At 37.8% G+C, this 14116-nt stretch overlaps 1 protein-coding gene across 7 annotated transcripts in view; it reads right to left on the bottom strand.

Moving 5' to 3' along the window:
• TJP1 (tight junction protein 1) overlaps nt 1–14116 on the bottom strand; it is a 281955-nt gene that overhangs the window by 114151 nt on the left and 153688 nt on the right. The window contains exon 1 of one of the 7 annotated variants that reach the window (XM_074234254.1): nt 7776–7958. The exons of the other annotated variants lie outside the window; for them this stretch is intronic. The gene's annotated coding sequence lies outside the window, so the exon portion shown is untranslated. Of the gene's footprint in view, nt 1–7775; nt 7959–14116 lie in introns of those variants that run through there. 7 annotated transcript variants of the gene reach the window in all.

The following is a 14116-nucleotide window of genomic DNA, read 5'->3' as shown; positions in this document are numbered from 1 at the left end:
CGAAAGTTGTCTAAGCTTGCTAGGATCTGATAAAACTTAGGCTCCCCTAGAATAATCTTTAGGAACCTAGGCTCACTTCCTTACCACTGTGAACCACAGGAGCAAAACCTTAGCTGAGGTCATCCCATTTCAGGCTCTCTGCCCATTATATCAACTTCATTTCTCTGCCTTACAGCCAAGATCATCTGCCTGATGCAGTTTTCTCATGCCAATCTCCATTCCAGTCTCTTTTGCTCCCTTCCTGATCCTAATAATGGAAATTTACTTGACTCTAGGTACTACTTTTTTGCCCTTTCTCTCTGCTTACATATTTGGTCTATACCAAATTCATTTAACCTTGTTCATAGGTGTTTCTTAAAAGATCTTCTGTGCATTTTTCATCTTTCCAACTAAATGAAAATTTTTTCAAAATGATACTTACTATTAACAACAATAGTGTAAATAAGAGGGCAACCACGATTCTAATTAATCTTGTGTAAAACAAAATTTTCCCTAAAAAAAAACTCTCAATGATCAATATCGATTTTTAAGTGATATTTTGTTAGTGATATATTGTTCACATTTATATAGTGTTTTGTGGCTGATGAAGTGTTTTTCTCACAACTATCTTGGGAAACAGATAAATATCATCTCCATTACACAGATGAAGAAACTGAAGCTCAGAAAAGTAACAAACTGATTAAGTAGTAGAGCAAGTAATCAAACTCATTTCTGACTCCCAGAAAGTGTTCTTTCCCAATATGCTACAGAATATGTGAAAATTTAATAAATGTTTTTGATATTATTATTGATTTAAAGCTAAATTCTCTAAATAATGCAAAATTAATAAAATGAGCAGATATAAGCAAAAAATATACCTTGCCATCACCATCTTCCTTATTTCTAAAGGGAAATATTTCTATGGCACAGAAATTGGGGGTACTAACCATGCCAAGAGTTAAAATCCTAGCAGTCCCCTTAATTTAACCACAGAGATGTGTATACTCTGGTGAACTCAGTGACCCAACCACATTGTGGCCAGCTTTAATAAGTCTAGTACTTAGATGTCATTGTTGGAAGTGACCTCAGAGATCACAGGATCTGGAACTGAAAAGGGCCCACATATCTAATATAGAGCTTTACAACCTTAGGTTATCTCAGGACTACATTAAAATAAAATGATTAACTGAGGGCCGCACCCAGAATAAAAAATACATTACACTGATATAATAGTTAATTTGTAGTCTTACCTTAGCAAGTTTAGCAAGTACTACAAAAAATCATGGTACTTTTAACTTCTTAAAAAGTGGGAGAAAGCACACACATCATCAATGCAACAGGTGAAGGCACAGAGCACAAAACAACAAAGTGACAAACCAACAGTATAAAGGTAAGGTGCATACTGACTAGTTTGCATCATACAGAGGGAATGCATTCCACAGATTGAAAAATTCTATGCGATAGGTATTCTCTGTAATACTACTTAAAAACACCAAAGAAAATTAACATCAATGAGATTATTTATTAGTGATAGAATTTAAAAAATCTAATACACATTCCATGCAAATTATTATTTTTTTCACTTGTGAAAATTAAAACCTACAAGCAGGCTGCATAAAATCGCACTGTGGGCTACATGCTACCCACTGGCCATATTTTGGACAGACCTGATCCAATTCAACACTAGCTTTAAAGATTAAAAAAAAGCATTGCAGAAAAATCTATATGACAACTTAATTCAATTTCTGCCATATTAACCTATAGTTGTATTACAGAAATCAACAAAATTTTTAAATGAATAGCAGTCAGTGAATCTGCTTTTTTTTTTAATTTGGGCATTAAAATACAGACTCAGAAACCTATGTAAGTTTGGGCCAGATAAAATGATATGATACTGGACCAATAATCTTTTACACTCAACACACATTTCTCTATAGTGGTTAGGGAGGAGATGATAAGCGAACCTTGAAGGTTATAATCTCTCTTAAATTCTTATGCAGGGGTTTTTAAAACTTGTAGTGGACTACTTTGGCAGACTGGTAAAATCTATGGACGCCTCAGAATGTTTTTTAAAGTCATAATTGTTAAAATGCTCAATTTCAATTAAAAGTTAATGAAAATAAATTCCCCCCCCATACTTCGCAAGAACCCACACATCCTAGGTTAAAAATTCCTATTCTAACAAGGGTTTCTTAAAATTATACTAGCAAAGGGCCTCTTCCAAGCTGAAAAGCCTCTGAAACCCCCAACAGAGAGTGTGATACACTGTATATCTGTTGTCTAATTATAAATATGCTCTCTTCATTATGTGTAAAGCTCTAAGACTACAAATGAAAACCATAAAATCACAAGCCTATAGCTAGGAAAAAAACTTAAAAGTCATGTAGTCTAACCTTATTTGGTGAATGGAGAAACTAAGTCTTAGGGAAGTTAAATGATTGGTCCAAAATCAAAACAGATGGTGTCAGAAACTGAATCCCAGTCTTTAACTAATCTTACTATATACCCCACTGTCTCTCTCTACTTGTGGTGAAGAGAGTGCTCACAGTTCACTTTAGGGAAGCCATTGTCTATGTCTAAGTCAGTCAGTTATTGAGCAGCTGTTAAATTCACAATACTGCCAAATCCTTTTATTTTAAAGTTAAATAGATAAAGGGGCTTCTTCTGAAGTATGACTATGGGGGAAAAAAAATTTCCAGCTACTACTTTTCTGGTTGATGACCCAAAAGGCAAAGAAGGTTGGTGGATGAATGCCACATTTTCCTTCTGTATACATGTCCATTAGATATATACCTCTTAGAAACTTCTGTATCCACCCCCCCTAACAAAATGTCTTACTCCTCTGAGAGAGAGGCCAGTTTCTCACCTCCCATCGGCAGGGTCTCTTACACCTTTCCCAGGTGTATCTACTGTAAACCAAGGCTCAGGTCATCTCCTAGACAAGGCACAGACCTTGAAAAGCAGCATTATGTAGTAGTAGTATCTGGCTTACAGAGGAAGGAATTCAATTCAACTGAACAAAAATATCTTAAGACATTACTGTATGCAAAGCACTGCATTGAGTACAGGAAGGAATATAAAGTTTGGATAATCTGGTCCTCATGAAGTTGACAGCTCCTTGAAGAAGATGGCACATATTCAAATAACTTAAAGTAAAATCGGAAATGTGCATAAAACAAGTGCAAAGTGCTAATGAGAAATCAGAGAGGGCAAAGTCCTGGCTGACCAGAGGATCAAGGAAGGCTTCTCAAGGAAATAGCATTGAAATTAGGCTTGGAAAGATACACAGGACTTTAACAAGTGAAAGGGAGCTCACTCCAGGCCTAAAGAAGAGACTTTAAGGGTAAGGGGAAAAGGAGGAAATAGAATAAGGTTGCTGAGTAGTTCTGTTTGATCACCTTGTTTTTGTCCAGTAGATTAGTCAATCTGACTTTTTGGGACCCTATTATGAGGTTTTTCTTGAGGTTTTTCTTGGCAAAGGTACTAGAGTGATTTACCTTCTCCAGTGGATTTAAGGCAACAGAGGTTAAGTGACTTAATCAAGGTCACATACGATTTGAACTCAGAGTCTTTTCTTAAGTCTTCTTCTTGGATAAGAATTACTTTACCAGGTTTATTTTATAAGGCTTAAATGAGATAATTTCTGTTAAAACATTAGCAATCAAAGACAGAATTGAGAAAGACCTTTATAAAATGATCTAGTCTAATCTTCTAATTTTATATAGATGACGAAATTGACTTTCAAAGAGATGATGTGTTTTACAACAGGAATAAGTACCAGAGCCAGGATCCAAACCCTAGTTTCATAGAGGGTAAAAGTCAGATTATAAGAAGTTTAAAAGAAAGTGGGTGATAGGGACGGCCAGGTGGTGTAGTGGATAAAGCACTGGCCTTGGAGTCAGGAGTACGTGGGTTCAAATCCGGTCTCAGACACTTAGTTGTGTGGCCTTGGGCAAGCCACTTAACCCCGTTTGCCTTGCAAAAAGCTAAAAAAAAAAAGTGGGTGATAAGCGGAATGACAAGTTTGACAATGGATGGAAGGCTAACTACAAGACAGTAGATGAGTTGAAAGAAAATGTTTTTGTTTTTTTTTCCAGATGTGAAAACACTTCAACATGTTTCTAGGCTAATGCAAAGAAGCCAGTGGAGGGAGGGATCAAAGATGCCTTTTAGAGAGGTTGATTGCTAGATGGAGGTCATGGAGGAGGTATGAGGATTGGGATCACAGAAAGGTAAAGAACTTAGAACTATAAAAAGGATCATGGGGGCAGCTAGGTGATATATCACTGGACCTGGAGTCAGAAAGCTCTGAATTCAAATTCAGCCTCAGACACTTATTAGCTGTGTGACCTAGGTAAATCACTTAATCCTGTTGACCTCAGTTTCCTTATTTGTAAAATGAATTGGAAAAGGAAGTGGCAAACTACTCTAATAACTTTGCATGAGAATCTCAAATGAAGTCATGAAGAGTTGGATACAACTGAAACAACTGAACAACAATGGGATCATAGATTTTTAGCTGGAAATGATCTTAAAAGTTATCCAGTCAATTTTACAGAAGAGGAAGCTCAGATTCAGAGTGGTACTAAAGGGTCCAAAGTCTCAGAGGTGAAAACAGAATGTAGGTTGTCTGACTTGAAACTGCATCTTCCCCTTCTTTGTTAGCAAATTGAATCTTCCTCACACTCCAAAGGAAGCAAGGAAGAATGAACAATAAAACAGGAGAAATGTAAAAGTAGATGATAGGAGTAGAGTTCTGATGGGATGCTTTCATTTATTAAACAAACATTTATGAAATAAATGCCTACTGAATGACAAGCAAACACTTCTGTACAAAAAAAATCCCTGACATCAAGCTTATAGTTTACTAAAGGGAGGGTGCGGGAAAGTTAGGGGGACACAGGGGAGAGAGTAAATAATAAATGCCTGTTACATGGTAGCAGGCACTAAGGCTTTACAAATATCTCACTTGAGATATGGCAACATTCATTCATATGTGTGTAAATGTTTATATGCCATATATAGTCATATGTTCTGGGGAGCCCACCAGCACTAGCAGAATTTTGGATGAACCTTCTAGAGGAGATGGACACTTGAACAGGGTTTTGAAGCAAGACAGTGTGGTGTGGTGACTCTGAAGTAAGAGGAAGTGGGTTCTAATTCCAACTTTCATAGGACTCCCTGTGTGATCTTGGACAAGTCCTCCCTGGGACTACTTCCTAATCTGAAACACTGGTGGGGGGGAGGGGGGAACTAGATGACTTTTCTAGGTCTCTCCCAGTTCTTTGACCCTATTTTTCCATGAATTCTCCTGCTGAGGTGCAGAGAGAATGAGGATGCCAGAGAAGAGGATGCCTCCTAGGCAAAGGAACAGCATGTGAAATGTGCAGACAAGTGGAATGTCAGGTAAGTGGAACAGCTAGAAAGACAATTAGATGGAATGTAGGAATGCAAAGCCTCCAAGTAAAGTGAAAGTAAAATAAATAAATTGCAGGGGAGGGGGAGAAGGGGGGGAGTAAAACAAGTCAAACAACATCAATGTTGGCCATGTGATCCACTGGAGAGAAAAAGGGTGGCAAGAGAGGATAAGGTTTAAAACAGCAGAGAATCTTACAGAATTAAGGTTTAATTGACTCCTGAGCAGTAGAGAGGGCTCAGCTGAGCTCAGGAACTATGCTATTCTATTATGTGATAACAAAATAGTAGCTAACATAGACATTGCACTTAGCTATGCACTTTACAAAGATTAGAGTTTTTATCCCCATTTTACAGATGAGAGGAAACTGAGGCAAAACAGAGGCTAAATGACTTCTTGGGGTCAAGGAGCTAGTAAGTGTCTGAATCCAAATTTGATTCACTTCACCAGCTAAAGTTGCCCCCATAGAAGAAGGAAGGTGGTTCTGAGCTGCCAACAAAGAGCTACCAGCAGGTAACTTTCACTACCTTCAAGCACACTTAATCACTCTTTATAAGATAGTTTGCCCACTTTTAAAATTCTAATACTATTTTGTAGTGTTAAAAACTAGTAAATCTATGTGCAAGGATAATATAAAATGTTAGAAGAATTAATTACAGCAATTTTGAGCTGCAAAGGGAACAGTACTGTACAGATTTTTTTATAATAGTTATTTTTCATTAAAAATATTTAAAGAGTCTTTACTATAAAAAGCTTACAGACTTAGGCCTAAGTCAATTCAATTGAATTAAATCATGTGAAGATTTATATGGAATTTTTCTATTGTTTAAGAAACACCTTCAAACAGACCTCCTTAATAACTTCATAATTCATTAGTGTTATTGATAAAATGTTATAAATTTAAGAACTCAAAAACATTTCAATTCTATTCCATGATGTGTTTAAAATGTTCCCCCAAAAAAATATTCCCAAGTTTATTTAATATTTTAATCAATGACCCATGAGTGTTTTCAAAGTATTCATTTGTAATTAACATATAGACCACCACACAGATATTCCAATACCTTTGTTTATTTTTTCAAAGCTATATATTATTAATATACTTATTTTCTACTAGACTAATTTTGATGCACAGGAATCACATAAAGGCATTTATAGAATCTCAAATTAGCACTTATGATTTAATAAGTAGAATGCAGAGATTGAACTGGACATTATTTCCTGAAGTAAAATCACATGTAAGAACACTGAACATAACAATTCAGAAGATCTGGAATGAAAATAAACTATGCAAACGATGCTCATGCAACATTTCTGTCCTAGCAGGGGAACTGACAAGAAGTAGTGTCATTTTGGTGTAGTAAAAAACCTGAACATGGCTATAACTATAGTTAGTCTACTTTGCAAGAATGTTGTTCAAAATATCCTCAGCCCTAAAGTGGTTCAAGAGAAGAGTCATTAATTTTCCAATATCCATCCTAAATCCTAAAATAACCCTTTTCTTTAGTTAACCAAGTTTGGACACATTTGGACAAAGAATTAGGAAGAACTCTGTGGAAACAATCTGGAAAGATCCCAAGGGAATTAACTAGCTGATTCCATGCTAAAGGCTTTTTCCATCTCTGGTATTGTGATTTTTGTATCATTTGATTAATAAACTGCTTTCATGCCATGAGTGTTTGGGAAAGATGATACACATGCAAAAGCCCCCAAATGTGCTGGCAACTCTCTTTGCAGTCAATATTCCCTTACATGAAGATGTACCCTACAAAAAATTTTTCAAATTTTTACAAAAGCTGAGTAAAATGTTTAAAAGGTATCTCAAAATCCAGTTAAACTCCTAGTATGTTTTGAAAGGGTGTGGTTTTTTCCTGTCCCTGAATTGTTTGAAAATATTTCCACAAAGTCTAATTTACTTCTCTTATGTCCTGAACCCAGAAAGTAATTGGTGCCTTAAATAGCATGAAAATAAAAAATGATCCTCCCACTTACTGTTATTTTAACTACACTAAAACCATGAAAAGGTCAAAGGAATGCAATGACTACCTAAGAGATTTAAAATCTTTGTTCTCAGATTCCTTTTAAGGCCAGTTCCACTGGGCACAAAAGCCGGACTCCGGGGGCCCCGGCCCGCACCCCGAAGGACCCTCGGTCTCTTGGCCAGCAGTTCTCATCCGCTCCCTCCCCGGCTCCGGCTCTCTCGACCCCTCTCCTGGCCCGGCTCTGGCCCGGCTCTGGCCCTCCCTCCGGAGGGACCTTCCCATGTCCCAGCTGAGACTCTGGGGGGCAGCGCCAGCTGGCTCTCGCCCGAACGCGGGTGTCCCCGCGGGCCGGAGCCCCGAGAGGGAAGGGCAGGCCGCGGCTGCCGGCCCCCACCTACCTTGGCGCCTGTGCCGCTAGCCTAGCGCAGGGCTGCCCATTCAGAGGGGATCCTTTGGCGATCCCAGAGAATCCAGCAATCCTGGGGCCCCGGCTCTCGCGATCGCCCTCTTCCTTTCCCCTCTACAGACAATGGAGCTGGAGAGAGCGGGTCACTGGGACATTCCTCCCCTATTTCAGTGGGTTTCCTCCCTTTCCAACCCGGGCAATTACCATGGAAGAGCTTGTGCCCTCCCCTTCTGAGAGGGGGGAGGTGCGCAAATAGGGCTGGGCTGCGCTCCAGGAGCCCGGCCTGGGGACCCCAGGCCCAGGGGGGAGCTAAGGCTGTCCCCTCCCCAAGTCATTGGACAAGAGCACCTTCCTCAGGGGCTCAAGGGGCAATAAAAATAAAACATTTCATAGTGGTAGAACCAAAGGATTTGGAGCTTCAGTGTCACAGAAGTCATCTAATCTAACTTTATTTTATAGTCAAGGAAACTGAGTTTCAGGAAGGGTTTGAGTCCTGTGTAGTAGATAGAGCCCCAGGGGCCTGGAGTCAGGAAGGGCCGGGTTCAGATTTTACCGTAGATACTAGCTGTGTGACCCTGGGCAAGTCACCACCTATCTGCCTACCTTATTTTTTTCATCTGTGAGATGGGATAATAATTACACCCACCTCCCAGATGGACCAAATAAAATAATAATTGTAAAACTGTAAAGCAGGTAACAATGGGCCAGGCACAGAGTATTATAGAAATGTCAGCTATTATTATTTTGTCCAATATCACCAGTAGCACAATGGGAATTTGCATCCCAGCCTCTGGCTCTAAACCAGTGCTTTTTTTGGTAAGTGGATTGGCCTTCTGCATGGTGAATATGTGAAGCTTGGAATCACCATGAGAAGCCCATGAAATGGTTTTGAGTGAGGGGGGAGCTGTGCTGAGTCATGAACCTCACTTTCTCCTCTGGAGTTATCTGGGTCCACTGGCCAGATATGGATCAGGGGACAACTGGAGATGACCCTGGATGTGAGGCCTTAGATTGCAAGCCTGCCTGGGTGATGGGAATGATCCTGGAACCCTTCACAGTCCTAGGAAGGTTAAGTTAGGAAGAAGGTGAGGGGAAGAATGAGGACAGTGTGGGACAACTCCAGATGTCTAGGAGAAGTGTTGGAGCTGTCACAGCCAAGTGGAAATCAGGAGGGAAGCTATGGCTAAACAGACAGACTGCGAATCATCTGCAGAGAGATTGTAGGGGATCCATGAGAGCTGATGATATCACCAAGTCAAAGAAAAGAGGGCCTAGGCAAACTTTGAGAGTCACCCAGAGTTAATGAAAATGATGGATGATCTAGCAAAGGAACCCGAGAAAGAGTGCTCAGACAAAGTAGAAGGAAAACCTGGAGAAAGTGGTATCTAATAACTATAACAGATAGGTTTCCTACAGCACTTTAAGATGTACAAAGTGCTTTACATAGATATTGCCTCATTTGATTTAGGAAAAGTAGTAGTATATATATTTTTTTTAGGTTTTTCCAAGGCAAATGGGGTTAAGTGGCTTGCCCAAGGCCACACATCTAGGTAATTATTAAGTGTCTGAGGCTGGATTTGAACTCAGTTACTCCTGACTCCAGGACCAGCACTCTATCCACTGCGCCACCTAGCTGCCCCAACCTCATTTGATTTAAAGGCAGGGTTTGAACGCAGATCTCTTTTGACTCCAGGTCTGGTCCCCTGAGAATAGCAAGAACAAGAGAGCAATGGACAAGGTCAAAGGCTGCAGAGAGATCACCGAGGGGGAGACTTGAGAAAAGGACTGAGATTTAGCAAGAAAGATGTCCCTGGTAACTTTGAAGAGAGCAGTTTCAGTTGAATGACAAGGTCAGAAGCCAGACTGCTGAATTAAGAATGGAGTGAGAGGAAATGGAGGAGCAGCTCCTCTTGTAACTGGATGTCTGGATGAGACCAGACCTGGGGAGGACAGCAGGAACAAGTGAAGACTTTTTGAGGCTGAAGGAAACATGAGCACATTTATATGCAGGAGGGGAGCAGCCCCTGGAAAGAGAGAGGCTGGGCATAAGTGAGATAGTAGAGATGGTAAAGAGTCAATATTCCAGTCAAAATGTCCTGGGCTCATCTTGAGTCTTTAACCACCAAAAATACTGACTGGGACAAGCTACATAACTGCCACAGCCTTGCAGAGAAGGCATAGATTTGCATTTGTAAAAGGACTGTTCTCCCTGAAAGGTCCCTAAGCCTGGAAAATCAGGGGTCTTTTTTTTTAATATGTGAATTCAAGAAAGAGAGCTGGATAGTAGGCAGTGAATGAATAAGGCATTCTGAATAGAAACCTTCTCTCATCTTCCATTCCTCACAACTTCTTAGTATCATTCACTGCACATTTCCTTCCTTTCTCAAAGGAAAAAAACAGCATGATAATTTGGAAAGTATGCTGGATCTGGAATCAGAGAACCTAGATTTAGTTTCTACCTCTGACAATAGCAGTATGACTTTGAGTAAATCATTTGGCCTCCTGTGGCCTGGCATCAGAAGTGAAAGGGACCTCAGAGACCATTTTAACAAACCCCTCATTTAATAGAGGAAGGAATCAAGTTTTCTGGTCTTTTACAATTCATTACAAGGTTTTCTCTTTCTGAAATGTGAATTTGGAAAAAAAATTTTTTTCTAAACTTTCCTTTTCTTCTCTTCTGATGTCTCATCATCATCTCTCATCTGAAGGCTCACTTCAAATGCCACCTCTGAAAATAAATTTCTTAATTCCTCCCCTACACACACACACACACACACACACACACACACACACACACACACACACACACATTTATTTATCTTTAGCAAAATTATTTTATATAGTTTACATTTACTTATCTGTGCACAAGTTATTTTCCCCACAATAGAATAATAGCTCTTTGAGGGCAGAGAATCATTGAGTTTTATTTTTGTATCACCAGCATCTAACACAATGCTTAGCACATAATAGACATGCTTGTTGAATTAAACTGAATTGAATTAAGAAGGAGGAAGTCTAGATTCCTGAAGGCTATTCTATCGGAGGAAAAGTTCTGACAGGTCCTACTTGAAGTTGAAAAATCTTCAAGTATGGGTCTGATAGCTGTAATTTGAAAACCATCATGGCTAGATTCTAAGAGGCTCACCACTACTAGAAGGTTGACCATTAGATGATGAATTTGGTCATGGCCATTCAAGAAGCCATAGGTTGCATTTAAATCTTTTGATATAACTTTTCTTTAAATTATAGAAAAATCTGGATAAGCATTTTCTTTTGCATGTCATCCACAGAAGAAACAGCATTGGATTGGGATGCTCTGAATTCCTGTTTACTATCTGTCTGATGTGAAGTAAATCATTTGCCAAGGATTTTGCAAAGATTATACCAATAGGAAGTAGAAGACTAAAGATTTGAACCCAAGTTCTGGGTTCAAATCCAGTGGACTTTTTTTAAAACTTCAACACATAAATGTTACTAGAATACCGGGAAGAAGAGAATATATTATGAAGCCAAAAAGATCAAAATAATTCATATGAAAATAATGATCCAGGTAAATAAATCAAATGCAAACCATGTTTTTCAAATATTTCTTTGACTGTTTAAACTCAACATTTATAAAGTACTTCTTTTGTGTAGAGCACTGTATTGGGTATTAAGAAAAATAAGATGCATTTTTTACTTTGTAGTTAAGATATACATCTATATAAGAAACTAGACCACATTCTAGTTTAATTTAATACTTAACTGTGCCTAACACTCTAACAACAAGTAAAAGTTGAAGAATGAAATACAAAAGTTAGAAGATACATCCATGGACTGTGGCTAATTCTGGAAAGCAATTTGGAACGATGTACCCTTAGTCACTATACTATGCACATCTTTTAATATAGCAATATCCATTTGTAGGCATATGTGTGTGTGTGTGTGTGTGTGTGTGTGTGTGTGTATTCACACACCCAAAGAGAATGAAGGAAAAAGGAAAAAGACACTTGTGTACAAAAATATTTATAACAGTTATTTTTATTGTAACAAAAAATGGAAACGAAAGGAGGTGGTGTCATTTGATAGTCACTTAATCAAGTGATAGTTACTTGAGGAATGAATGAACAAATTATGGTATATAAATAAAATGGAATATTATTATGCTTATGAAAAGACAAAAGAGCCTCTTTCAGAGAAACTTGAGAAGATTTGTATGAACTGAGACAAAGTGAAATAGGCAGAACCAGGACAACAACTTATGCAACAACAATACTATATAAAAACAACTTTGAGAGACTTAAGAAGTCTAATCAATGCAGTGACTAATCGTGATTCCAGGGAACTACCTACCCACCTTCTGACAAAGAGATAATGTCTCAGCTGTGGAATGAGATACATTTTTGGATGTAGTAAATCTGTAGATGTTTTACTTAACTCTGTTTACTTGCTACAAGGATAATGTTTTTCTTTTTTATAATTAGGAGGAAGGGAAAAGGAAGAAGTAACACTACTAGGGTTGCAAAAAAATAAGTCAAGAAAGAAAGGAAGATTGTTGAAGTTTTTTTTTAATTTGTAGAAAAGAACAGAAGAAAATTCTTAAAGGACAAGCTGAACAGCTTTGAAAGTAATTTGTTTAGGGCAGCTAGGTGGCCTTGGAGTCAGGAGTACCTGGGTTCAAATCCAGTCTCAGACACTTAATTACCTAGCTGTGTGGCCTTGGGCAAGCCACTTAACCCTGTTTGCCTTGCAAAAAAACCCTAAAAAACAAAAGAAAGTAACTCGTTTAATTTACTATATTTTTAAAGCAAGCAGTACATAATAAAGATTTGAATTTTCACATATGATCCTTGTTTTTCTTCTACTTTCTATATATAAATGCTTTCTCTTTCTAGTGCTCATTAAATTGAGATTTTTTTTGGTAAATTGAGAATTTTTAAAAAATAAGATTTTTTTTTTAAATCTGTGACTATTGCAAAGTTAAGACTTGCCACAATTCTCAGTTCTGATGAAGATGAAGTCTGACTTAAGAGTAACTAAAAATACCCTTCCCTCTGTCTAGCCACAAATCCCTTTTCTAGGCCTGCCAAAAGTAGCTAAAATATCCTCTACTAGTTGTTTTTTTGTCAGTCCATAAAATCTTCTACTTCAAAATGAAAATATTATCTAAAGGAGTTAACACATTAATATTTTAGCATAAATTAGTCTATCAATCTCTGTTCTCTAGTCTGCAAAATAAGGAGATAGGGTGTCAAATGGTCAATGTGAGAATTTATTTTGCTCAACTGCATATTTTATATAAGGGTTGATTGTGTTTTTGGTTTGGGGGGGTTTCCCCCTTTAAATTTGAGGGTTGCTATAGGGGAGAGAAAAGCTAGGGATAGGATAGACAAAAAAGAAAAGAAAAGAAAGGGATTTTTAAGGATTGAAGAGAACAGAAGGTTGTAAAGAATCACTGACAAGAGGGACCGCTTTGAAATATTGAATTTATTACATATTTAAAAAATAAAATTAGATGTTAATAACATATACAACTCTCTTTTTTACTTTATGATTTATTTGGAAATGCTCAGTTTATTTGGTTTTTATTAAGTTCAGAATTTTAAAAAATATAAGTCCAAAAAGTAAAATAAAATAGAATAAAGAGGTCAGATTAAACAACCTCCAAGGTTTTTTCCAACTTTAACATTCCACCAATCATACACTTACTTCTGTCTCTCAAGACATAACTCATATTCACCTCTTCTAACTATTTAGCTTGGAATTATCTCTATTTGTTCTGAATGTCTACTCTTATTATCTATAAATTCATTTATCACAGTTGCTAGGTGGCACAGTGGATAGAGCACCGGCCCTGGAGTCAGGAGTACCTGAGTTCAAACGCAACCGGATACTTAATAATTACCTAGCTGTGTGGCTTTGGGCAAGCCACTTAACCTTATTTAAACCCTATTGCCTAGCAAAAAAACTAAAAAAAAAATCATTTATCAGTGCATCCTGTATGCAGTTTCACATCTCTTCAAATATAGCCTTCTTCAACTCTTCCTTTGTTTACTATCTATCTATCTATCTATCTATCTATCTATCTATCTAACTATATTCCTTGACTAGAAGGAGAAGAGCATGTCTTATGGTTCCCCAAGTCAGGTTAATGCTGTCTTATACATGGTAGGCTTCCAAATATTGCTGACTTATCAATTAAATGCTTTGATAGTAAGGACCTAAGGGAATGAGATCTAAAGAAAATGACCTTTGATGAAGGAAAGAAAAAAAAAACAAACCTAGATTCATTCGTTACTCAATTGTTTAGGTTTCAAGAGAGCAATAACACAAGGAAATGGTATGGTAGAGGAT

The sequence above is a fragment of the Macrotis lagotis genome, chromosome 4 (genome assembly GCF_037893015.1).
Source record: "Macrotis lagotis isolate mMagLag1 chromosome 4, bilby.v1.9.chrom.fasta, whole genome shotgun sequence".
NCBI lineage: Eukaryota > Metazoa > Chordata > Mammalia > Peramelemorphia > Peramelidae > Macrotis > Macrotis lagotis.
Note: the sequence above shows the minus strand (reverse complement) of the source record. Positions and strands in the feature narration are given on the sequence as shown.